The following is a 9,116-nucleotide window of genomic DNA, read 5'->3' on the forward strand; positions in this document are numbered from 1 at the left end:
AAATCTTTATTAAGTATCAGTTTTTACATGTTTATTTTGCCCCTTTCCCAGCCAACTCCACACAGTCCTTTCCTTACCTTGTAAGGAAAATTGTCTCTGTAACTAAACTTTATTGAGTTAATGGTGCAGTAAGCGGAGATAAGGAATTTGAGATGCCCAGGGGTGAGGTGTAAAAAATATATATTCCTGGGAAAATGGAAAACACCTGGAAGGGAAAGACTTATGATGGTAGATAGCAGTGGGATAAAGATGTGAGGAGAGACCAGCAGTATAGTAAAGAGAAAAGAAATTTTTGAGAAACAGGAGAGGGAGGCAAGAAATGAAGAGATATCAGCAGCTGCTGTTAGAAGTAATTTTGAAGAAAAGGGAGAAACTTCATAGGTGTTCATCAATGGTAGTTAAATGTGTGTGTGGGTGCATGTGCCCATGCTACAAGGTTGCAGAATTTTGTATTGGTTTATGTGCCTGTATAGCATTTGATATTTTTGTGAGCTTGCCTTATATATAAACCAAGAAAGGATTCTTTTATTTAAGTTAAAGGAGAGTGATTAAAACAACAGAACATTTGTGAGGTCTTGCTCTCCTTTGTTTTGTCATCATCTGTGTCCACTGATTTCTTAGTGTCTTTGCTTCCCTATCAAGTGTAGAAGAATTGCTATTTCTTTCCACAGTATACTACTGTGTAGATGAATTAATACCTCTCAAATGATATTCTAGCTTTCAAAGTCTATTGCTCTGTGATTAGGCTATTGTTCCATATTCCCATTCAGCTGAACAATGTACTCTTATCTGTAGGGATCATTACACAAGATGCTAACCTGATTTCAGTCTCTGGTGACAGAAAGGCAGGGACACTACTTTGTCTCCTTTGGATAAGGAAGATGTAATATCTTGTATATAGAGAACAAATTGACCTTGAATACTATAGTTAATTAAATGAAGACCATAATTGAATGCCAGTTTGCACTAAAAAATGGTCTGCCACCTTCCAAGATTCATCTAAGAGCAATTGAGACAATGTGTAGGTGTTTATGGGCTCGACATTAGGTCATTGCAAGTATTCTATTAGCAATTACCACCTTTATTATACTGCTTACAAAGAATGTTAAGCTTTCTTCCTGCTGCATGTGCATATTTCTTAATATCATAGAAAGTATGCTGAGCATTGATTTAAAAGTTACTATGGACTCAAGTCATCTGTGACAACTAAGTCACTGATTTTAGGAAGGATTCTGGAGAAATCTATACACCCTACAATTTGGAGCATAAATTTCCTGGCATATGCCATTAGTAATGTTTTCTACTGCTGAAAATAGTGGATATTTACAATGTAATTATTAATTCTAAGGAACAATTGCCAGCAGTAGTGCTGTTTTGTTCCATAAGATGTTTGTTAATACTTTCAGGTGTACAATTCAGTGATTCAACACTTCCATACAACACTCAGTGCTCATCGCTAGTGCACTCCTTAACTCTCAACACCTATTTCATCCATCCCCCCACACACCTCCCCTCTGGTAACCGTCAGCTTCTCTCTGTAGTTAGGAGTCTGTTCCTTGGTTTGCCCCTCACTCTTTTTTCTTCCTTTTTCTCATTTTTTTAAGTCCACATATGAGTGAAATCATAGGTATTTGTCTTTCTTTGAATGACTTATTTCACTTAGCATAAAACTATCTAGCTCTGTCCATGTGGTTGCAAATAACAAGATTTTATTCTAGCTCATGGCTGAGTAATATTACATTGTGTATATCCATTTCTTTATCTTCTCATCAGTTGATGGACATGGGCTGTTTCCATAATTTTGCTATTATAAATAGTGCTGCAATAAACACTGGGGTGCATGTATCCCTTTGAATTAGTATTTTTGTGTTCCTTGGGTAAATACCTGGTAGTGCAATTGCTGGATGGTAGGGTAGTTCTATTTTTAACCTTTAAGGAACCTTCATACTGTTTTCCACAGGGACTGCACCAGTTTGCATTTTCACCAATAGTGCAAGAGCATTCCCCTTTCTCCACATCCTCACCAGTACCTATTGTTTTTTATGTTGTTGGTTCGAGCCATTCTGATAGGTGTGAGGTAATTTCTCATTGTAGTTTTGATTTGTATTTCACTGATGATGCGTGATGTTGAACATCTTTTCATGTGTCTGTTAGCCATCTGGATGTCTTCTTTGGAAATGTCTATTCAGAAAACATATCTTCTGCCCATTTCTAAACTAGCTTGTTTGGTTTTTGGGTGCTGAGTTTGATAAGTTCTTTATACATTTTGAATACTTTCCCTTTATCTGATAAGCCATTTGCAAATATCTTCTTCCATTCCATAGGTTGCCTTTTAGTTTTGTTGATTTGTTTCCTTCACTGTGAAGAAGTGAAATCCTAATAGTTTATTTTTACTTTTGTTTTCCCTGCCTCAGGAGACATAGCTAGAAAGAAATTGCTACAGTTGATGTCAAAGAAGTTGCTTCTATGTTCTCCTCTAGGATTTTTATGGTTTCATGTCTCCCATTTAGGTCTTTAATCCATTTTGAATATGTTTTTGGGTATGGTGTAGGAGAGTGGTTTAGTCTCATTTTTCTGCATGTTGCTGTCCAGCTTTCTAACACCACTTGTTGAAAAGACTGTCTTTTTCCCATTGGATATTCTTTCTTGCTTTGTTGAAGATTAATTGACCATATTGTTGTGAGTTCATTTCTTGGTTTTCTGTTCCATTGATCTATGTGTCTATTTTTATGCCAGTACCATAAATTGACAAGGAAGGAGTAAAACATTCACTATTTTCAGATGACACAATACTCTATTACCTATTACATTTTAACTTACAAAATCAAATGTCATCTAGCCTGGGATGTTCCTCAAATTAGGCTAAGCCATATTTCTTAGCCCTGAAATATTGGTGGCCTAAGTTTATTTCTCCAGAGAAGCTCCCTTCCAAGCGAATTTTAAGGTTTTTCAGTATAAACATGAAGCTTTCAAGGTCATTGTCATAGTCTGAGTAAGATAGAGAGTAGATCAGGTATTTTTAAATGTCTCAGCCAAGAAGTGACAGTTGTGAGTTTTGTTTATAATTCACCAGCAGGAACTAGCCACATTGCCCTAATTGTAAGCAGGCTGGAGACTTTTGTCTTCTGGGTATCCAGGAAAGAGAGGAGAAATGAATAATGATGAGAGTTGGTAATTGCCACCACCCCCAGAAGGGCATCACTGCATTTATCCCAATAAAATTACATATGATTTTTGCTTGCTATTAGCAAAGCTTATTGGACTTGTGATTTTTTTGAGCCCACAGAAGTAAGTTCTATAGGATTGGGATATCTTGGTTTTCTCACAAACTTCTTTAGGCTGCCTTGATCCTGTTAATTCCTAGTTACTGAAGGTTGACTAAACTTAAAATTTCCTTGCTTTTGCTATCATGGGGATTAGGAGATGAGAACTGAACATTTATGACAAAATTCACATGACAGTTTATTTTAAATTATTACTTGTATAAGGAGAGGAAACAAGTGTTTATCATTATTAACCACTAATATTTGATGAACACCTATTGGGTGCTTATCATTCTAAGAAGACTTGATGATGGTAGTAGACGGTTTAGAAAAACCTGTAAGATTAAAAAATAAACTGTTTTAGGCCAGGAGTTTTAAACTATGGTATACCTTATAGCATCCAGATGACTTTTAGTGGGGTACATATGAAACCCTGAAGTTGTATGCAAAATTTTGTAGATATGTGTATATGTATATTTTTTCCAGTATTCTCAAAAGGATCAGTGATTTAAAAAAAAGGCTTAAATATGTTAATTAGGAGAACATCTTTGTTTTATATTTAAGGGCACAGGAGAAACAGAGTGAACAGGATTTGAAGTAAGAAATGAAAATGTCTTGCAATCATCTTAGGTCACCAGCTTTTAAGTTTGGTATTCTATCTTTTGAGTAATTATTTCACGATATCAGTATGGAACTTAAGGCTTGGCATTCTCATTGGGCTCTATGGTCCAAAAAAAAACTCCTTTTAGATTTTTTTTTTTTGACCCAGCAATAAACTGTTTGCTTTTGGATTAAGCTTTTCTGTATTTTTTTTACCCTCAGTGGCTCACTTATATCTTCAGCATTAACTTAGCAGTATTGCATTTATATGTAAATTTAATAAAATGAGGGAAAATATATTCATAGATATTTTAGGTTGCTTTAAGAATAAAATATTTTAATAAATTTATTTTTGTGTTTCTTTTAATATGAAATAGTTCCACTTTTTCTATTAGCAATTCAGGAATAAAATATATGGTATGACCAGTAAGACTTGCCTAGAGCATGAATAAAACAACATCTGTGAATCTGTAATAGTGAATTAGCTTTTGGGTCTTATAGGGACACAGAAACTGGGTTGAGAATAATGCTGTGACTAGTTAACAGAAATGATGAATTTGAACACATTTTCCTTTCCACTGATTAAAAAAAAAATTACCAGAACATCTCTACTTCAGTTCTTACAAATTTATCTTAGTGTAGGATATCTTTTCTGTGACTACTTCCTTCAAAGCATGAAAAGGCTCAATTTTCAGAGTAACATCCTTATTTTTGTCCCCAGTGTGCTACTACTTTTTAAGTCTTACCTTTTGAAAAATAAGTATGGCAATTAGACCTGCCTCATATTCACATTGACTAGTTGAAGTAAATCCACGGCAGCTGTTTTAGAAGCAAAGACACTACATTATGGAACTGGTGAAGGAATAGAGCTATTTGTAAACACGTACATATTGAACAAAATTTATTCGGAGGGAAAAAAAGAGAAAAACTGAAGGTAAAATTATTATATATAATTATTATTTTAGGTTTATTTATTTATTTTGAGAGAAAGAGAGAGAGAGTGAGATTGAGAGAGAGAGAGAGAGAGAGCAGGGGAGGGGCAGAGAAAGAGGAAGAGAGAGAATCCCAAGCAGGCTCTGTGTTGTCAGCACAGAGCCCAGTGCGGGGCTCGATTTCAGGGACTGTGAGATCATGACCTAGGCAGAGATCAAGAGTCAGACATTTAACTGACTGAGTCACCCAGGCACCCCTAATTCTTTAAAAAATTTTTTTTTTTTACCACAACCATTATTTCTTGAAAATTAAAAATGGGACCTTTATCAAATCTAAATATGATAGTATTTAGATTTGTGCCTTCTATGAGATGAGTTTGTCATTACCAGAACACTTGTGTGGAGACCCAAAGACATTTCCTCATGCCCAGAAAAATATTGTTTAGTCTTATAATCAGAAAACAAGAATAGATGGAAAGATAATGTTTATGGCATGGTTTCTTTTTATTGCAAGATACTCTATGGTAGTTATTAAAATGCTATGTAATATGGGTCAGTCTCCCTGACTCTCTAATTTAGCAGTTAATATTGGACACATCCTGAATACATTCTTTTTTTAATAATAAGAATTATAACAAGACTTCTTTCAAAATCAAGTAATGTAAATATTAGTCACTCTCCTCAGATAGGAAATATAAGATCCAAGCATTTTGCTAACTTTAATCCTATTAGATAATTTTGTCTTTTTTATTATACTATGTGTCTGTAGTGCACATATTTTTCATATTCAGTAGACAAATAGAATACAAAAATCAAAACATGAAAATGTGTCTACTCACTTCTGATATCTCAGATGATGATTTGGCATGGACCTACCAAAGAAAAGCAGCTAAAGAAAAAAAAATCATCAAGCTTAGTGAACAGTCTTTCTCTTAACTCCAATTTTCTACATATGTTGCTTAATTGATGTACACTATGCTGTTATCTCAAAATTGTTTACTTTTCTGACAAAAGTGTTTAATGTAGCCTCTCACACATGAATGAGAGTGTTGGTTATGAGAATGCAAATAGTGAACAAAAGGGAAAGACTTAAGTAATGAGAAAATTTAAATAATAAAACACTTTGAAAAAAATGAAAAGGGAATCAAGCCCGAAGAAATCACAGTTTTATGTGAGACACGGCTACAAAAATAAATTAATTAATAACAATGAAAGATTCACACATCACCGTTACCATATCCTTTAAATGGAATTGAAAAGCTTTTGCCGTAGATTGAAATTAACAACTATAAAACCGAGTATAGGAGGATGCCATTTTGTAGCATCTGTTCTCACTTGGCACCATATGAGCAATTTCTTTATGAGGTAATTGGCCAAACAACAAATGTTGAGTTTCTATTTTAAGCCAATACATAAAAAAAAAGAAAAACAGGACAATGAACTATAGTTATTCACCTATAAGGTTAACATAATATTCTTCTTTCCAACTTATCTCTTTCCACTTCAAATAGCCACAGTGCTTACTACATATAATTCCACCAAACAACGTATAAGAACTTTTTAAAGGTAAAGCACTGCATTTATTATAGTGTTATTTATCAGAAATTTAGGATGTTTAAAACTGGCGATTTTTTACTGGTTGGTTTTTACTTAAGGTACTATTTGTGAGTCTTTGTAGGTTCTTGGTGCTCTATATCTGTTTCCCAAAGTTACTTATTTGCGGAACTTTATAAAAAATATATGTACATATATAAAATATTCATACGTAATTATGTAATATATAACTATATATTACATAATTATTTTATATGATATATTATTATATATCATATATATAATAGAAAAATAGTATTTGGGTGACCAACCTAGTTTTTTGATAAAAATATATTTTTTATATGTGGGGAGAAAAAATAAATATAATTACAAATCTATCCTAACTTTTGAATATATATTCTTCATTAGATTATACATTTTTTGTAGGACAAGGTTTATATTTTGTTCGTTTTGCAACTTAAAAAAAATTTTAATGTTTGTTTATTTTTGAGACAGAGAGAAAGAGAGACAGAGTGCAAACATGGGAGGGACAGAGAGAGAAGGAGACACAGAATCCAAAGCAGGCTGCAGGCTCTGAGCTGTCAGCACAGAGCCAAACAAGGGGTTCTAACTCATGAACTGTGAAATCATAACCTGAGCTTAAGTTGGATGCTGTTGACTGAGCCACCCAACCCCCCACCCACCTCCCCAGTTTTGCAACTTTAGACACTGCTCACCAAATAGTAATTGCATATTGTTTTTAAATGAAATTAAAGAGAAAAAGACTTCTCAGAAAATACATTCCTCCCATTTCACAAACTATGATTGTTGGCCATTTTTAGAGGTATACATTATTGGAAGCTCTCAGCAGCATCTCTGAATATCTCATCATTGATTTTCTTTTTTCTCATAAATTAAATGGTTATAAGTTGATGACCCCCTTTCTCCTACTACAGCTAAGAACTATAATATTCCCTTGAGAGTCCTACAGGCATCTCAAATTAAGCATGCTTAAAACTGAACTTCTTAATTATTCCCCAAATTATATGTCAATACCAATTGTTTAATCCACATCTCTGGCAATATTTTGACTATTCCCATTTCCCAGTCTCATACAAATCCTAATGATTCTGCCTTCCTGTCACCTTTCAAATTCATGTACTTTTTTTTATCTCCTATTATTCTAGCTGGCTGTCTACTGATATCTCTTACTTAGGTAACTTCAATAGTATGACTAAACTTGAAATAACTTTGTCTTTTTTTTAAGTTTATTTATTTATTTTGAGGGAAAGAGGGGCAGAGAAAGAGGGAGAGAGAGAGAATCCCAAGCAGGCTCTGCACTGTCAGCACAGAGACTAACACAGGGCTTGATCTCATGTTTTGTGAGATCATGACCTGAGCCAAAATCAAGAGTCAGACACTTAACTGACTGACCCACCCAGGTGCCCCAACTTCTCCTTTCAACATAAAACAAGTTCCTTATTGTTAATCTCCCACTCTGTCTAGTGATCATGTGAGATGCTCTAATGAACCCTGTCTTCAAAAATTCTGGTGATTGAATAGCTGTTTCAAGGGACATTGCAAAACTTCATTGAGGTTACATTAGATGGTCAGGGGAGAAATAGAAAATGTCTTACCCCTAGCTATTAATGATATGATGATGCTTACATTTATTCACTTATCTTCTTAAGATGGGTAGCAATTCCAGCTGAATCTTGCTCAGAAATTAAACAAAGCATACTTACTGTTTGAACTCAGGCAACAGGGAAATATATTAAAACTAACTATCTAGAAATTTTCTACTAATAAATTTCTCTACAATCATTGCCTTCACTTCCAACACACTTGTAAGGTTAACACAAATATAAAACTAAATATTAAATTTCAGAGATAGAATAGGGATTTTCAGGGCACCTGGGTTGCTCAATCAGTTGAACATTGAACTCTTGATTTCAGCTCTGGTCATGATCTCACAGTCATGAGATTGATCCCCAAGTGGGGCTCTGAGCTGGCTGTGAAGCCTGCTTGAGAGTCTCTCCCTCTCCCTCTGCCCTTCCCCTTCTCTCCCTTTCTAAAAAAATAAATAGGGATTTTAAAGTTCTCTAAATTACACAGACAACTCTGAAATAAATATAATTATTTGAACTAATAAAGATGGCAATTCTAGGAACACAGAAGCAATGGAACTCAGCTTTCATGAAAATGGAAGTCAAAATTAACTCAGTTAATAATGTCTCAAAATACACTTATTTTTATCACTATGGCAAAAACTCAAAAAAACGAGTCAAGATAAAGTATAAATGTTAAGAGAACATTTAAAAGTATGAACTTCCAGTTATGAGATAAATAAGTATTAGGATATAATGTACAACCTGACAACTATAGTTAACATGGCTATATGATATATAGGAAAGTTGTTAAGAGATAAGATACTAAGAGTTCTTATCACAAGGAGAATTTTTTTCTTTCGTTTTATTGTATCTGTGTGAGATGATGGATATAAGCTAAATGTGTAATGTTAATCATGTCATAATATAGTTAAATCAAACCATCATGCTATTTACCTTGACTTATATAATGATATATGCCAATTATTTCTCAAAACTGGAAAAAAATTTAAGAAGAGTAAAAGGTATGTTAATGGACTATGTAAATTAAAAAGGAAATCCTACATTGGATAGTTCCAATCAGAGTATTTCCATTGAAGACATCTGTATAATACGATGCCCTATATACCTATGACTGAAAGCTATATTTCATTAAATTATTTGTAAGGTTTGATGTTCTC

This window comes from Felis catus, chromosome A1, assembly GCF_018350175.1.
Source record: "Felis catus isolate Fca126 chromosome A1, F.catus_Fca126_mat1.0, whole genome shotgun sequence".
Taxonomy (NCBI): Eukaryota; Metazoa; Chordata; class Mammalia; order Carnivora; family Felidae; genus Felis; species Felis catus.